At 43.1% G+C, this 18,303-nt stretch overlaps 1 long non-coding RNA gene across 3 annotated transcripts in view; it reads right to left on the bottom strand.

The window, feature by feature from the left end:
* Positions 1 to 18,303, bottom strand: part of LOC123614449 (uncharacterized) — a 74,307-nt gene that overhangs the window by 53,998 nt on the left and 2,006 nt on the right. Inside the window, exons 1-4 of one of the 3 annotated variants that reach the window (XR_012503989.1) lie at positions 10,113 to 12,717; positions 7,516 to 7,698; positions 5,767 to 5,932; positions 1,809 to 3,242 (exon numbers count right to left, since the gene is read on the bottom strand). This is a non-coding gene — a long non-coding RNA (uncharacterized LOC123614449). Of the gene's footprint in view, positions 1 to 1,808; positions 3,243 to 5,766; positions 5,933 to 7,515; positions 7,699 to 10,112; positions 12,718 to 18,303 lie in introns of those variants that run through there. The other 2 variants (XR_012503987.1, XR_012503988.1) reach the window with 2 other exon arrangements.

Raw genomic sequence — 18,303 nt, 5'->3', positions numbered from 1 at the left:
AGCAGCTTTATTCCTAATTGCCAAAACTTTGAGACAATCAAGCTGTCCCTCGGGAGGTAAATGGATAAACCAACTGTGGTACGTCCAGAAAACAGAATATTACGCAGTGCTAAAAAGAAATGAGCTATCAAGCTATGAAAAGACATAGAGGAACTTTAAATGCATATCACTAAATGAAAGAAGCCAACCTGAAAATCCTACATGCTGTATGATACAATACGATATACTGGATATGATGTGTATGATATGATATGATACTGGATATGATATGTATGATATATGATATACTGGATATGGTAAATATAGAGAGAGTAAAAAGATTGCCAGAGGTTGGTAGCAGGGAAGGATGAATAGGCAGAACACACAGGATCTTTTAGGGCAGTGAAACTATACTGTGTGATTCTACAGTAGTGGATACATGTCATTGTACATGTGTCAAAACTCACAGAGTGCACATCACCAAGAATGAACCCTAATGTAAAGTATGGACTCCAGGTGATATATACCCAGGTTGGTTTATCAATTATAATACATGTCCCATTCTGGTGTGGGCCATTGATAGTGGGGGAGACTGTAAAGGGGAAGCAGGAATATATGGGAACTCTCTGTCCCTTCCACTCAATTTTGCTATAAACCTAAAATTGCTCTAAAAAATAAAGTCTATTTAAAAGGCAAAAAAGTGAGTAGGAGGTTCCACACTGGCTACCACACATGCTCCTCCTATAGGTAAGAGAATCCGGCAAAGTCAAGCCCTCTGGATGACACAGGAAGCACTCATGTGAATAAATACAAAGATACTTTTAAAATTACCATAATTATATTTGATGGGTAGGGGAAAGGCAGACAGTGAATGTAAAGCACTGAGCACTGAGGATGGCACTGTAAATTCCCAGGATGTGGAGGCTGTTATTCTTCTTACCCTCCTCCTCTGCTTCGTCCCCCTCCTCCTCCTCATTAGCATTCCAGAAAGGGGGAACGTGTTTAAGGCTCAGAGATAGAAAACCCCATTAGGCTGTTGAGCGTGCACAGAGGGGGTCGTGTCTCTGGGACACAGGAACAGGGGTAGGAGCAGGAAGAGACAGGCCAAGTCCTGCAGAGCCATAATTAGTCCCAAAGAACTTTGGATTTTATCTCGCATGTAAACAGAGATAGTCTTAAGCAAGAGTCCCTGAGCTCAGATTTGCACTTCTGAAAGGTTGGGAATGGGATTCAGCCTGGTGGCCGCTGCCATCACCTAAGAGAGGAATTACGCTGTTCTTGGCCAAGCAGCAGGAGGAAGAGCAGTGCGAATGGAGACTGAGTCGGCAGGACTGATAGACTTTCTTAGATGGTAGAGGTGAGGTGGGAAGAGAGAGGCTGCTAGGATAGTATCTGGGTTTCTGGTTTTAGCGAACAAGAATGATGGGGACATCAAGGGGTGCCAGGGGTTGGGAGAGGGCAGTGAGGTAGAGAGAAGAGAGCAAAGACAATGAGAGTTCTCTGTCCCCGAGCACTTCCTGGACGGCCCTGCCGATGATCACGGAGGCAGCATTTAGGAGGCACGAGACACGGCCCTGCCACTCTGCTGAGCCTTCTGCCTGCACTGTCTCATTTAATCCTCCCAACAACCTCATGAAATAGACATTGTCATTATCCTTATTTTACAGATAAGGAAACTGAGGCTTACAAACCTGCCTAAAGTCACAAAGTGGCGGAGCAGAGCTCTACCCCCATGTCTCCCTGACTGCAAAGCCCACATCCCCGAAACCAAGACACTCCATGGACCCACTGACTCACCATCACCTCCAGCCTTTCACCTCTGTGTGACATACAAACACGTGGCCTTGTCTCCCTAGCAGAGCCAGGCCCCATCTGGATGCATGGCTTGGTCCCTCAGCTGGGAATCCCTGGCAGGGGGCAGCTGGCACCACTGGACATGGTGTCCCTGTGGCCCATTTGCTAAGCACACTTTCCTTGTTCTCACCCTGGGGCAGGATCAGGCCCATGTGAGGACACCACAAATCCAGGAAGAGATTTCAGCTGCTAGAAGGGCATGTTCTCTTCTGGTTGAATGACACTTCCCAGAGGAGGGGCCCTTTTCTGCACCTGCTGCTACCTCCCATCTGGACACGGTGCATGGCCGCAGGAACTAAGTAAGCCACCGTGTCAAGGTGGGGTTTTCATTAAGAAAAAGGAAAAGTAGAATTAGGGGTGAACACTGGACCAGGAGGAAATAAAAGATGGATGTATACTTGGTGCACTGGTCATGAAAACCATTGGGACTGTGAAATTTGCTTCCCTCAGCAATGTGGAGCAATGAAAATTGCTACAGTTAATTAATGGCTGTGACTTTTAGCACAGCAGTTTGCAAATGCCAGTCCTCAGGCCAAGTAAGTCCATGATGAAGTGTCACTGCAAGATGAAATGGCAAAAGTAATGGCAATGCAATGTGCTTGTGTGTGTGTACATATAATACATATTACACAAATATATACATATCACTATCACTTTTCCAACCGCCTTTCTTGGGAAAAACTCTCCCTTATTCTAAGACTATTATCTTCCCAACATTAGAGTAGTTTTTACATTCCAAGCAGCAACTCCAAAATTCTAGAACGATGACTGCCATTAGCAAACTTTATTTCATCATTTAACCAACATTCAGTAAACATCTACTCTCCACCAAGATGTCCCAGAAAACAAGGCCAACCAACTCCTGCACTTACAGAGATCACCCAGCAGGAACGGCGGGTGCTGGGGATGTCATACGGAACATGAACCCCGTGTTCTCCTCCACGGGAGCATGTGACAGGCCACCTCGCCTCGCTGGTGCATCCGGGAAGGCTCCACGGAGAAAGTGGTGCCTAAGCTGAGCCCTATAAAACGAGTAGGGGTTAGCTGGACGAAGTGGCTCTAAGTGGCGGCAGTTTTGAGCAATGGGAGGGAGGTGGTGAGACTCAAGCGTCAGGAGGCTGGCTATGTCACAGGAGCACTTCACTGGTTTACATCTAGATCGTCTACAGCCAAGGAAGGAAAGTTTGCCAGCACAGGGTGAGCCAGAATCAAACCCACAGGCTGTGTTTCCAGAAGACGCTCCTAGCTGCTTGCAGCACAGACACCGAGTGACAAATGTCAGACTGCACACTCTCAGGCTCTGGTGATGAATAATAAGTGTCCAGTGAGTAAGATGCTGTCACTAGCTGGCAAGGCAGGGCAAACGGGTCACTGTTCTGAGCGCTCTATGCTTCATTTTTTTCCTGTGTCTAAAATAAGAGGGTTAGATCATACAAAATACTATAATTAAAATAGATCAGCAGCAGGGATATACTGTAGAGCACAGGGAATTATACCCATTATCTTGTAATAATAGACTATAATCTGCAAAAATACTGAATCACTATACACCTGAAACTAACACATTATAGTAAATCAACTACACTTCAGTTTAATCAATTCATTAATTAAAATAAAATAAGAGGATTAGATTAAATAAGCTCTAAGTTGTATCTCGGGTAAACATTCCATAATGATAGATGTATAGCAGCTGCCATTTGTTGAGCATTTGCAAACTGAAGTCACGGTGCTAGGTGTTGTACGTATGTTATCAACAACTCTCATCACAGCCCCATGACATAGGTGTTACAGATGAGAAACTCAGACACAGAGCAAAAGTTCCAAGGTCATGCTCTAGTACGTAGCAGATCCAGGATGCAAACCCAGGTCTGTTAGATCCCCAAATCCATGCTCTCTCCATCAGTCTGCACACGGTACCGCGAAGTCTCGTGACGCTTTATGATTTCACTGGTGTTCCTCAGCCTGTCATCCAGAGTCTCTTCCGTGCCACTCTTCCCCTTGGCTCTAATCAGACTGGCCTCTGGGCTAGCCCAGTACCACCACCCGCCTGCAGCACTCTGCTCATGTTGTTCATCCTTGATCTCCCCAACACCCCCTCCCTCTCTCACTGGAATGAAATCAAGCAAGCAACTGGATGATGACCCAGAAACAAAACACACTGAGCAGGGTCACACACGGAGCACACACACAAGAGGCGTTATAGGAGAGGAGACCTCAGGTCCAACTGGGTCTTCGGAGTAGCCTCGGTAGAGAGAGTGACAGGATAAAGGTCTTGGCAGGCAGGTCACTGTCAAGGAGCTCTTGCAACTGTGACAACTGGACCAAGAACAGCGGAATAGAAGACACAGAGATCCAGACATGATGCTGGCCAAGAGTGGCCCAGGAAGTGGCAGGCGAATCCCTGGGGCTGTGGAACTGGGTGGAGTTCCAGAGCAGGCACTTCAGCCATGAGGAACAAGGCAAGAAACACCACCACAGTGGAGCCCAAGACTGGGACTTGGCTCCGAGGGACAAAGAAGAAGCTCAATCACTGATGCAGGAGCATTATGTGAGCCAGACCAGCAACAAAGCTCTCCAAATAGGACGAGGACCAGGTGTTGGGACAAATCTGAGTCTGGTACCTCGGACAGGGAACAAGTGCGGTCACTACAAGGATCTTGGCAGCTTTGCTTCTAATCCTCGCCCTGACGCTCACCAGCGGGGTACCCTTGAGACGCTTCTGGGAGACAACTCTCCCTGGGCGTCTCCTAAGTTTGCATGTCTCGTGAGAGGCACTGACTACACTTTGTTCCAGATTTATCTTTTCAAAGACAATGGTACGAAAAACAGCCTTGGAAGATAGAGTCTCCCTTTGGAACAAAAATCAAGAAGGCTTACCCCCTATTATAAAAGATTTGGGATCCCTAAACTCAAGATTCTTTTTCTGAAAAAACAGACTCACAGGTAGATGTAGAGAAAGAAATAGCGGTTACCAGTGGGGAGAAGGAAGGGGGAGGGGCAGGATGGAGGTGGAGGAGTAAGAGGGACAGACTATCAGGTATAAAATACGCTGCAAGGATGTACTGTACAACATGGGGAATATAGCCAATATTTTATAATAACTATAAATGGAGTATAACCTTTAAACATGTATGAATCACTATACTGTATACCTATAACATATAATATTCAATTTATATTCGATAATATTTCAATTTAAAATATATGATACTGTAAAATAAATACATAAATAAAATGTTTTTTAAAGATTCTTTTTCTGTAATGAAATCCACATCACATGCAGGTGTCATCTGGTCCACTTAGCATATTAACTCAACAAATTCTATTCCTCCCTTCCACCTCCACTCAGAGAGGTGGTACAGGGATCATAAAAAGAACTCATTGCAAATGCTAATATGAGCCATTAACGTCATTATTCCTAATGCAAATTCTACAACTTTTTCAAATCCCAGCTCATTTCTTCACCTCCGTGATGACCTTTCCACGTACTCCAGGACAGAGGTTACTCATACAATGTATACACACTGTCAAACACTTTCACACTTACTTCTTGATTGTTATTTTTCACTCCCAGACTTGATTATTCGTGTTGGAGGGTGGGGATGATATCTCCCACCTCTTCTGGATCACGTATCTACACTTAGCTTTATGATAAGATGCCCAGTAAATACCTGTAAATTGATGAGTCTCATGTGTCATCATTCTACCTACCTATTACCAGGAGAAGCTTAAGAAAAGTCAATAGGAAAGAATGTTAATTGTTTTTAATAAGTTTTACTGTCTCTGTGATACAGGCTTTCTAGCCTTGAGAGAGGGCAGGCTGATAAAAACTGTCTGTGGGATGGTAAGCCCATTGAACTTATCTGAAAGGCTCATTTAGTTCATGTGTTCATTGCATATTTGCATCAAATATATTATTAAGCACAGACTTACGTATTTATAGATGCGAAGCAGAATGCGGTAATTCATAGCAGTTCTTTCTAGCAGCTCATCATGTGGAACAGGCCATCTGCCCACCCACAGGAAACAGGCTGGGTCAAATCTCAGAAGCCACATCTTTACCCTGTTCCTGGGATCTCTGAGCCACAAAGCATGTCATCTATTCAAAAAAGATATTAATTAATGGAATTAAGTTCTGAGCTATCATGGTCAGCAAGCAATAACTCTTATGAGCAAAAGCAAGACCAAAGCAATAAAAACCAAAATTAAGCTGATAGTACAAATAGTTATTATGCTACTGTCATCATTATATATGTTCAGGGTATCCAGGCAGTTTATTTTCTCCAAGATACTTGTCCTGCAAGGTGGGCAGAGGTGCCTTGGTCATGACCTCAAACACTAAGAGCCATGCATCTCAAACACATCATTTACCAAGTGCTGAAAATGTTATCTCAATGAGTTATGCTAAGATGCTGCGCTGTTTCTACAGAGCCACCTGTACAAATCCAAAATTCTACTGCCATTGGGTACAAAAGACCACAAAGTAATATGAATCTATCATTTCACAAATCTGCAAATGAGGATTTGCCCTCCCCAAAAGGGCCCAAATGTGGAAATCTATCCGAGTTAGAATCTGACATATCCACATTTTCATCACCTGTGAGTAGAAAGAATTGAAGAGGTTACAAAGAGAATCTTCCTGTCTCTTGATCTCCTATGTTCTAGTCTAAAACACGTATCGCCCACCATGTTCTTTAACTTGGATTTAAAAACAAAACACAAAACAAAATCAAAAGACAATATTCTCAGGTAACTTTACAACCTGTGAAATTAAGTGAAACCATGTGTGTAATGTGTCTGATTCATGATAAGCATTCACTGAATGTTAGTTCACTTCTCTCTTTCCTTTTCCCTAAATAAACCGGAAATTAGGGATAAGAATATGCCACCAAACCTAAGAGGGCAGGGACAGAGACAACAGACCACTTCATCAAATGCTAACTCCATCCCACCAGCCATGTGTAGGGGAGGGGGCAACAGGGACCCAGGCATCTGTTGCCACTGGAGATGAGGACACAGGTCTTTGAAAGTCTGTGCTGCAATGAGATCCACCAGATTAACAGATCCTAATCTTCTGGGTAGGTTCAGGTATCCCTAGGCAGATGACACACAGACTATTCACATGGGCCATCAGGAAATGGAATTTTACCATCTCTTTCTTTCACCAGAGCGTGAGGGGTTTGCAACGTGAAGGCTAGTGAATGGACTGAAAGGCAGCCTTCCACAGCTGTGCCTGTGATAAATTACTCACTATGCTGCAAGGTAGCAAAATGTGCCACCCCAAAATGTGCCTCGTTGGCCTGAGGATTAATTTAGGCTGACTGTTTTTAGGAAACCGAAGTCTTGGGAACATTGACCTTCCCCTTAACTGCCTAAGAGAATTTAGATAGAGGGCTTGTTTCTGGAGGAGACCTATCACCAGAGGTATCTGCAAAGACTATGGGATTAGGTATTTATCAACTATACTTCAATAAAAAGAAATAAAAAATAAAAATAATTTAAATAATTTTAAAAAAGAATATGGGCTAGGTGTGGCAGGGAAAACTTAGCAGGACCTGAGATCAGAGTTCACTCTGTGTCCCACTGTCTCTGCAAAGCCCAGCGAGCATTCATTTACCAAACATTTGTTTTTCTAATTCCATGTGAATTGCTTCTCTCCCCTTGGAAATCCCAAACCACTACCTCCAACATTCTCTTTTGTCTTCAGCTGGAGATGGTGTTTAAGGGGAGGGCTTCAGCCAACATTTTGGTGAGTTACTCAGCTTTCCTGGGTCTCTCCCATGGATACATGTATTCGACTTTTGTTTCATTTTCTCCTGTTTATCTGTTTCATGTCAATTTCATTCTCAGACCAACCAGAAGAACCTAGAAGAGCAAAGAAAAATTTCTTCTCAACAATGCAGCCACTCCCACGCAGGCAGCCAGGCCGACCATGTTGCCCAGAGCCAAGACCAGAGCAGACCTCCAGCACATCCTTGTCTGAAGAGGACTGCAGAGTTAATTAAAAATCCAAAACAATGGGACTGATCTCACAAACCAATATATCATTGTTGTTGATGCATAAGAGGTGAAACTCTAACCTTGGGCAAGTCAAAATACTCGCTATAAGTTAAGTACAATTATGTCTGGCAGCAGGTATCAGATCAGGTGTAAATAACTGTGAGACCTGGAGATGAAAGCTCCAGTCCTCTTTGCCTTTTGTGATGCTATTTTGCAGGAATCTGGTGTTACTGCCTTTTTCCCCTTTCGTTCTGTGCCATCCTCTTCTCTCAAGTGAGGAAACATTGCTGGGAAGAGTGCTCAGAGCCCTTGTCTCTGGTTTGCCAGAAGGCAAGGGAAGAAAGAATGGAGATTCTGGGTTGAGTTTTGGAATGTAAAGATTACTCAGAATAAGCTCTTAAAGCCGAAACCTCAGATAACAATTTTAGATAAGAATAGCAAAACTTCAGATAGCAATTTTAGGTTCTTGTACCTGCCATACAAATGTCCACATTTTAATGAGTGTTTTTGCTTCTTTTATTCAAGGGCCTTGGAATTCTTTAGGATGAAAGGCCCCAGGAGCCTGAAAGGGATTAATGACAGGCTTTCTGCGTTATTATCCTCCCACAGACACCTGCAATCTGGGGGCAAAGGTGAACCTCCTGGCTGAAGCACGGCTGGACGGGAGGGGTGTGCTGTAGTTTTTGTTGCTTCAGAAAAGCTCTCCAGGGGTGACCGTCAGCACCAAGAAAAGAGGGGAAGGAGTGATAACACTCGTAACAATAACAGCACCAGTGAGACGTCACTAGGCGCCGTCCTCAGCACCTTGAATTGCAGCCTGACAGCAGTGGTATGCATCTCCATTTTCCAGGTGAGGAAACTGAGGCACAGAGAGATTAAGTAACTTGCTCAAGTTTAAACATCTTATAAACACCAGAAACTGACATTGTACATCAAAAAATTTAAAAATTACAATTAAAAAACTTACAAGCTAGACAAGACAGGATTTGAACCCAAGTGGTCTGAGTCCGGCAACTAAGCTCTAGACAGAAAGTCAGTCAAAGCTTTTTCATCCTGTCCATTTCGTAAAAGACTTGACCGGCTCAGGTGGGCTTGGAGCCCCCATATCCTGCCCTTGCTCCTCCTTCTGTACCTCTGGTCTCGTCACTGATGCATGCCTACCCACTGTGTCCAAGAAAGCCATTGAAGGACGCTCAAGGACGCAACAGGATACCCGCTGAGCGTCAGATCCTCGGGTCTGTCTAAGAAGCTGCCGCGTCAGGCCAGGTTGAGCGGCCTAACAGCTACAGGCGGGAGGGAGGAGGGCTGCCTGCAAATACAAAGTAGAGCTCTTTCCGCAGAGCAGCCCGGGAGCCGGAAGACCAGGCAACGGACACCAAATGAGGAACTGCTGAAGGAACTATAGAGATTTAGCCTGGGGAAGAAAAGACTCAGAAGACAGGAGCACTATCCTCCAATATCAGATCCGTTCTTTTGGGAAAAAGGATGCAGTCCTGCTGGAAGGTCCCAGTGCCTAGAATCCACACAAAGACAAGGAAGCTCATTTCAGCTAGAGCTGTCCAGAGACTAACACTCACTGGAACCAAGAGCGTCCCTATGGGGCCCTCCCAGGTGCAAAAGCCTCTCCATGCCCCTTTTCTTATTTGCAGAGAAAAGGCTTGAGCCTCCTAGACCTACCCTGAGTTCCAAAGGGCAGATTCAAACAGTTACTAATCTGGGAAGGGAGGGGATGCAGAAACAGGGGAGGAACAGTCAAGACACAATAGTGCAGGGATGGGGCAGGGTCCAGCTTCATCCCCATGGGATGTACATAACAATACCTTAAGTTCTTCTGCAAGAACTAAGGCCCCCACCCAGGTGGAGGATGGTAACTTCAGGCTGAGCACAAGATTCCTGGAACACCATCCTATTACCTCACCACTAACCAATCAGAAGAAAGTCACACATCCTGCAGCCTTCATCCCCAATTTTGCCTATAAAAACTGTTCTGTGAAAACCATCAGGGAGTTTGGAGCTTTTTAGAGCATGAGCTGCCTCTCCTCCTTGCTTGGCCCTGCAATAAACTTTTCTCTGCCCCAAACTCTGATGTTTCAGTTTGGCCTCCTGGTGTGTTAGACACATGAACTTGTTCTGGTAACACTTAAAAGTCTCCAAAAGAGTCACGGTTTCAGTCTAAATGACTGGTCGCCAAAAGGAGGGAACACAGCCCCTTGGCTCCCGGATAACTCGGGTAGGTTTCAAAACATTTCCAAGCACATAATTTTCAAATTTACACATACCAGATTTTTGGAGATAATCCTATGATCGATCTGTAGCTACAAGGATTACACTTTGTTTCAACTTTTCCATCATTTCCACTGTGGTAATTGAGCCTGTGCCTTCACGGGCTTCTCCGTCTTCCTCTATTTGTGAGTGCCCTGCCAGCAGAGGAAACAACCCAGGAATGTTGTGTTGAATGGAAAAGGCAGGAAAACACTGTTTGGCTTGGAATCCAATGACATGTGGCCCGCAGGGCGGAGGACAGACCGGGCTCACTGAACAGAGTGTTCTTTTGGGGTCTAGGGAACTCAGTGAAAGAATCTAAGTTCACAACAAATGAGAGGAAAGAGCAGAAGGGACGAGCAGGGACCAGTGTGGTGTCCATACGTGTCTGATGGAAAACAGTTTTCTAGAAGCAATCATCTTGCTGCAGTGCGGTTTGTTTTGCTTTGTGCTTTTTTTTTTTTTAAGAAAATACATCACAAGCCTAGGGACTAAGATAGTAATTTTTAACTACAGTTTATAGGGAGGGAGGAATTAAGCAAAAAAAAGCAAGGAGAGCGAGAGAGAGAATGAGACTTCCAAAAGACCTCAGGGAGGAAGTAAATAGATTCCATACCGTCGGGATGCCAGGTCGAAGCGGCTTCAATCAGAGGGCTAGAGCAGAAGCTCTCTCAAGTTTCCCCCTAGTTTATGATGCTTCGATTATTGCAAGAGGAATGTCAGCCCCATGCAGTGGGAGAGGACACGAAGCACGTGACGGAGAGTCACCTCGTCCCTGGCTTGGCTGTGCGACTTTAACTAAATCACCACATCTCTTTGAGCCTCAGGGTCACATCTGTGTCCACATGAAACTTTTAGGACAGATGTCTCCAAGACCCCTTCTAACTCTGAAGTTCAGTGATTCCAGGATTAAATTCTAAAAGAGCTTGTAATTGCCCTGGAAGCGTCTTCCTCCAGGTAAAAGTGAGGAAATGGAGAGAGTAGCAGAGAGAGTAGCAGGAAGGGAATTTGTCCATGAGCATTTTGAAGAGTTTGTAAAAAGGAAAAGAGCTGGGGGAGGGTGTAGCTCGGTGATAGAGCACGTGCTTAGCATGCATAATGTCCTGGGTTCAATCCCCAGTATCTCCATTAAATAGATAAATAAACCTAATTACCCCCCCAAAACAAAGACAACAAAAGAATTTTAAAAACAACAAAAAAAAGGAACAGAACCAATGAGAAATGTAAGCAGGGAAACTAGACTTTTCCAGGGGGTCAAATACCTCTGTTTCTACTCGTGTCTTATGATTACCAACGGGAGGGCAAAAGCAACCTCAGGTGGCCCCCTCCCTTCTGGAAATCTCCTCAAAAAATAAGGTGATGCATGGTAACCTGAAGAGATGTAGATAGATCTATGAGGCATCAGCAACTGATCTTTGTCATTAGCTAGGTCAGGCCTCATGCTCTGTGGACCACGTGTACAAGTGGATCACCCAACACCCAGAATTAAAGCAAAGAATCTGGAAGAAGTCCAGCAAAATGTGGAATGGCCTGGGGAGGTATCAGGGTAGAAATTTTCATAGAAAACTCTGGAAGCACCAAGAAGCCAGAACAGTTGAGGACTGGTTACCTTCTCACAAGGAGATCCTGTTCCGGAGTCCTCAAAAGCAACCTCCAAAATAGCCAACTGCTGCCTAAATGCCTGCCCTCAGCCACAGGCAGCTCCCGGCAGAACCGTGAGGAGTCAGTGCCGACACATGAGTGCTGGAGCTGGGGGAACATATTCGTGCACATCTCCTCCTGCTGCCAGAGAGCCAGGTTTGGGTCCAGGTTGCTCTGGAGAAACTGACAGCACTGTCTGTGAGCTGTAGGACGAGGGCCTCCGAGGGGGCACGGCCCCTGAGGTGCTCCGTACAGCGACCCCTCCTGAAAGCCAGTGAAGTACTTGGTGCTTCATATGTAACTGATTGTCATCTCTGGGCAAGAAGCCACCAATAAAGACCCATGCCTGTAGTGGGGTGACATCATAATAGTACCTGTGTGTACACAGTTCTGCATAACAGGCCTTTCATGTACGCCTCCTCTTCGGTGCTCAGGACAACCCCGTGAAGCAAACAGAACTGATATTATCACCCCGCTTCAAAAATAAAAATCCCAAGGCTCAAAGTGACTTAATGACATACTCCAGGTTCCATGGCTAGGGAGTGTCAGAGCCTCGACTTTAGTGTCCAAGTTGATAAAAGGCAGTACTTCAGAAAAGAGGAGACATAACCAATCCTCTGGGCTTTGCTTCAGAATTTACTTTCATTCATCTGCTGTGGATGTAAGACTCAGGGAGCCAAGCGTGTGCGCTTTCATGGGTGAGAGGCTCCCAATCCCCGCAAATCATTAGTTTCTCCCAGCTGACTCCCCCAACACACCGCCCCAGAATCACACTGGGTGCGCACGTGAACCCTTCCTGCTGCGCTCCAGCACCAGCGAGTACTTAAAATACTGAACATCCATGCAGTCCTCACCAAGCCCCACCAGGCTCTATGGCCACAAGAAAATGCTACTTTTATTCTCCAGGAATTTACAGTCTTAGGAAGTAAGAGAAGACGGTATCAAGTTACACGTGGAACAAACTGCTTCACAAAATGCCAGGATTCATAGGAGAACATGAAATCTGAATATAGGCGGACAATGTCTCGACTGGGGAAAAATCACTGGGTTTGGCTGTACTTCTATGTCTAAAGCTAACTGCTTGAACAGCACATTTGCCTTGTTCACGGTCGCTAGTAAATAAAAACATGTTTGCATATTTCAAAGGCAGGCTTAGATTTTGCAAGCCTTACACTTACCACTACTACTACTACTAAGATACTGGACAGTTCCTTTTAACCTTGTAAATTCCTTGAGTGTCAATTATGACTCAGTAATAACAACTTCCATTAATGATATGCTTACTCTGTGCCTGGCATTTTAATAGTGCTTTATACTTGTTACCTCATGTAATTGCCTCCAAGACCCTATGAAGTACCTGTTATTATTTCCACTCTTCAGACACAGAACCTGAGGACTAGACTAGAAAGATTCTGAATAAACTAGCTCCAAGTTCTGTAACCAGAAAAAGTAGATTTGAACCAAGATCTGCTTAAATCCAAAGCTCTTGAAAAGTTCACATTTCCTCATTTTAGCTATATGACATCCTCATGAAGTAGGAAAGGTTTTATTAACCCCATTTTGAAGATGAGGAAATTGATTTATTTAAAGTTTCAATGACTTACATAAGAGTTTTGGCCCTAACCCTGCAATTGCATGCTACCTACAAGCCATTCTATGATCTTTATACAGTATCAGCAACTACTTAAATCAAGAAGGAAAGCCAGAATATTGCAATTAGCTTTGAGACTGAAGTATCAGCTGCATTTTTAACCACTCATTTTTAACTGTTCTTTGCTACATGGGCAGTATTGCCTCTAAACGTTAAAATTCTACCCTTTTACCCAATAGAGAATGCAGAAGGTCTGGAATCTTCAAAGCCAAGCTAGAAATGACCTACATTTAAGAAAACTCCTATTCTGGACACTCTCAAAGCCACATGATGCCAGAAATGGTTGGAACCTTGAGCAGACTTTCTTGAGCACTTATCCACTTAAAACTAGCAGTTATGATGGAATCACTGATGACTCAGCCAACTCCAAATTCCACTGGAATTCCTCTCCGCAAGCCCTGTCCATTCTCAGTTTCCCTCCATAAAGATTCCATCTCTGAACTTCTGCCATACTTGTTAGTCACCCCAGCAGCAAAATGTGTGTCCAGGCCGTGGCACTCCTGCTTGCACAGAACTTCCCTTAGAACTGTATTCCTGCCGTAACTTATCAGAAAGTCATGGGTCATCATCTGTAAAGTCATATCCTCAAGGTCATCCTCATCAGTAAAATAATATTAATAAACCTACCTGGCTGCATTATGGGGATTAAGTGAGACAATGAACAAAATTAATGATGATGAGGAGTTTAAGTCCGTTAAATTTTATTAAGGAGAGTATGAGTAATCAGGACATGCAATTCGATTTTTTTTAAACTCTGAATTAGATCTTTTCTCAGTCAAACACTGATTTAAGAAAGAAATAGACAAGAGGTAGGGTTATTCAAATAGTCGATTTGGATCATGTTGTGCCTGTGATGTCTGGATGGATCAGGGAGAGAAGGCAAGGTTGGGAACCATCTACTTTTACATATTAGAGGGAGGAAAGCCTTGCATGAAGAGGTTGTATTTTTAGACCTTTGCTCCCTTACTCCCACTATGCCTACATATTCTATTTTTCTATGTTATAAATTAAAAGCAATAAGGCTCAGCGAGGGCACACCTTCCTGAAAGGAAGTGTATGAGCTAGAAGTGAGGACGGAAGTGGAAGTAATTTCAGTTTCTACCACTGTGTTAGTTTCCTAAGGCTCCTCGAACAAATTGACACAAAACTTGATAGCTTAAAGCAACAGAAATTTACTTTCTCGCATTCCTGGAGGCCAAAAGTCTGAAAGTTGTTTCACTGGGCAAAAATTAAGATGTCAGCAGTGCCATGCTTCTTCTGGAGGCTCAGGGGAGACGCCTTCCCTGCCTCTTCCAGCATTCCTTGGCCTGTGGGACTTCACTCCAGCCTCTGCCTCCATGGCCACATTGTTATCTCCTCTTCTGTGTGTCTAAGCTCCCTCTGCTCCCTCTTATAAGGATACACGTGACTGCATTTAGGGCTTACCCTGAGGATGCATGGTTATCTCCTTATCTCAAGACCCTCAATGTTATCATATCTACAAAGTCCTTTTTTGGCATTTTAGGTAACATTCACAGGTTCCAAAAATTAGGAGGTGAATATTCTCTTTTGGGGGGGGGGGATTTTTGAGCCTACCACAACCACTTTATCTGCTAGACACTGCACCCACCCCTCTCACCAGATCCACAAAGAGAGATCTTGGAGATGCCACTGACTAGACTATTCCCCTTGACTTTGAAGAGGTTTTCCTCCAGACCATCACACAAAAGTTTTATTTACTAGAACAAGTTGGGCTCATTCAATCCATTTCAAGTCAGCAAAGGATAACCAAGCAAGTACCTGTGCCTCTGGCACCATGGGGATTTCTGAGATGAGTAAGGTTTCTTCTTTGCCCCTTGGGAACAAACCAGGCGAACCAGAAGAAACCTCGGTTCCACTTTCCTTTATACACAGTAACAGAATAAACAAGAGATCAGTAAGAATGAAGACCAGGAGCCACATGGGGACAAAAGCCCTGGTCCCAAAAGGATCCAATGCCAGCTCCGATGCCCATGAGGTCAAATCTATTCCCTGAACATAGTCACTAAATGTCTACTGACAAAAAGTCTCTAGACACTTTTAGTATTTGGGGTAGGGGGAGCAGAAATAAGTTAAAATTCATGGGAAAACTGCAAAAATAAGAATAATACAAAGAATAGTCATCTACCCTTTCCCCAAATTTAGCTATTGTTACAGTTTTACCTCATTTGCTTTATCAGGTGTGTTCTAGCCCATTCTTTCTCTCTGTCTCATAAATAAATGTTTCTAAACCTTCTGATAATAAATTGCTTACACAGGGCCTTTTGCTCCTAAATACTTTTATTATTTTTTATGATTAAGGATATTTTCTTACAAAACTTTAGTGCAGTTATCAATTTTAGTAAATTTAGCACTGAACATTACTTTTATTTAATCAATTATCAGATTTCCAATTATATCAATTGACTCAATAAAGCCCTTTATTTTTAGGTTTTTTTCCCTCCTTCAGTACAAAATCCAGCCTAGGATCAGGTACTGCATTTAGTTGTCATGTCTCCTTAATTCCCTTAAGCTTTTCTCTACCTTTTGACATTGACATTGCCAATGACATTGACATTTTTAAAGAATACAGCCCCAATTTTTAAATAGAATGTTATGTATTTGTTTATTTGTTTATCTACTGCCTATATATTTCTCAGTAGGGGCTTATTAATTTCTGTTTTTTCCAATCATTTATCATTCAATGCCATACTTAATTGTCTTGGTATTCAAATTGTATGATTTAACCAGTAGAAATCCCTTCAAGGTGGTCCTTGTGAATGTCCCTCATCATTTTTTTTTTCCAAGCATTTCTTTTCTTTCTGGCAAAATGTTCCAAGTTCATCACGTACCTACATGATCCTTCCTTTGGAATTGGCCATTTCTTTGAAAAGCTCTTGGAATTAGAGGCCAAGATTTGAGTGCTAGGTGCTCATTGCTACTGGGGAGACTTTGCTTCTAGGATCTTTCAGTAGACAAAACTAGAAAAAAATACATGTACTTACACGTGTAAATACAAATATAATACACATATACACACAAATATATATACATGTATACATATTTATGTGCACATGTGTATGTATATATGTACACGTATGCATGCAAATGTGTGTATATGTATCCGTACGGAAACATATATATAAAATCATGAGTTCACACTGATGCCTTTAATTCTAATCCACCCTTACAGGGTTCCTTCTTGCCTTCCCCATTTCCATAGTTTGATGTCCTTTTCCCATATGGGAATTCTCACTCCCAACAGCATGAACACATTTCTTCATTTGCCCATTGACACGATACATCTAAAATAGTTTCAAAATTGCTTGACACATCTACCACCAGACAAATAAGAATATATAGAAAGAGTTCAGGAGTTGGTTGCAATTCTCTGCCACTCAGTCTCAGCCAAGACAGAAAGTAAACGGGCAAACAATGTGTTCAAGAGTTATTTAGATTTGTCCTTCCTTTTGCTTTTTCCCCTTCAGTGTGGTTGAAATACAATTGGATTCATTCGGCTTCCCATCTTGTTTTAATTTTATTTTTCAATATGGAGAAGATTAACATGCCTCCAAAAGTCAAACTATATAGAAAATATTATTCTCAGAGAAGTGTCACTCCCTTCTGAATCACATCCATCCCCTCCCTCGAGTAAATCATCAAGTTTATTGTTCTCTGATTTACCTTTCCTGTGTGACCTTTAGTAACAATAAGATACATTGTTCTTACACAAAACATGCCATACTATATACCCTCTACTGTACTTCCCATTTTTTCAGTGAGTATTTCTTGGAAAGCATTTGATATTAGCTCAGAGAAATCTCTCTTATTTTGTTTTTTAAGGGAAAGGAGAGAAATAAGGGCCCAAATAGCAAGGGAAGACTTTTGGCTGAACTGAGGCTGGAATCACGTGCCCTGAGGGTTGTACAGAATTTAGGTGGGGTAACAAGGAAGAAGGAGGACTCCCAGTGAGGAGCACCCTGGTAAAAGCTCAGAGATGGATTATGATCTAGCAGTTCCACTCCTGGGCTTATATCCAGAAGACACTCTAATTCAAAAAGACACATGCACCCCGAAATTCACAGCAGCACTATTTACAATAGCCAAGACCTAAGCAACCTAATGTCCATCGACAGATGACTGGATAAAGAAGATGTGGTGTGTATATATGTATATATATATGAATATTACTCAGCCATAAAAAAGAATGAAATAATGCCTTTGCAGCATCATGGATGGACCTAATTATACTAAGTGAAGTAAGTCAGACAGAGAAAGACAAATATCATATGATATCATTTACATATGGAATCTAAAAAAATGAGACAAATGAACTTATTTACAAAACAGAACAGACTTACAGACATAGAAAACAAACTTACGGTTACCAAAGGAGAAACAGGTGGAGGACAGGGATAAATTAGGAGTTTGGGATTAACAGATACACACTACTATATATAACATGGACAAACCACAAGGACCTGCTGTCTAGCATGGGGAACTATATTCAGTAGCTTGTAATAACCTATAATGAAAATTATCTGAAAAAGAATATATATATAACTGAATAACGAATCACTTTGCTGTACACCTGAAACTAACACAACCTTGTAAATCAACTATACTTCAATAAAAATAAATTAAAAAAAAAAAAGCTTACAGGTGGGCTGAGCGTGCTGTTTCATGGGGCAGAAAGCCCCCAGCGAGACCCTCAGTTGGAAAACTCTTTTCAAGCCTCAGAGTTATGTCTTAGTGTTAACAGCCCCCAAATCCTCTTAAGTGCTTATTGAAATAATATTAGCGAACATCTACTACGTTGCCAGATGCAGGCCTCTGGAGTGGCAATTTCCGCAGATCACTCCCTTTTCTGGGAATGGTCTAGAGCTGTGCTGTCCAGCAGCCACATGCGGCTCCTGGGC

The sequence above is a fragment of the Camelus bactrianus genome, chromosome 34 (genome assembly GCF_048773025.1).
Source record: "Camelus bactrianus isolate YW-2024 breed Bactrian camel chromosome 34, ASM4877302v1, whole genome shotgun sequence".
NCBI classification, from domain to species: Eukaryota; Metazoa; Chordata; class Mammalia; order Artiodactyla; family Camelidae; genus Camelus; species Camelus bactrianus.
Note: the sequence above shows the minus strand (reverse complement) of the source record. Positions and strands in the feature narration are given on the sequence as shown.